The sequence below is a fragment of the Apaloderma vittatum genome, unplaced genomic scaffold, assembly GCF_000703405.1.
Source record: "Apaloderma vittatum isolate BGI_N311 unplaced genomic scaffold, ASM70340v1 scaffold32856, whole genome shotgun sequence".
In the NCBI taxonomy this organism is placed as follows: Eukaryota; Metazoa; Chordata; class Aves; order Trogoniformes; family Trogonidae; genus Apaloderma; species Apaloderma vittatum.
The window spans coordinates 1-203 of record NW_009720603.1 but is presented as its reverse complement, the minus strand read 5'-3'; positions in this window follow the sequence as shown (position 1 = coordinate 203).

Below are 203 nucleotides of genomic sequence, written 5' to 3'. Positions count from 1 at the left end.
ACAGATATGGGGTGCTCAGGGTGTAGCAGCTGCGTTAAGGGTTGGACTCCAGGAGCTTAAAGGTCTTTTCCAACCCTTAACAATTCAATGACCGACCGTTGCCCAGCCACACCAGCAGCACGCAAGTCCTCCACGCAGAAAAAAGAAAAAAAAAAGGCAATATTGCAGCTATAAACTTCTTCAGAGATGATTTTTTTTTATCT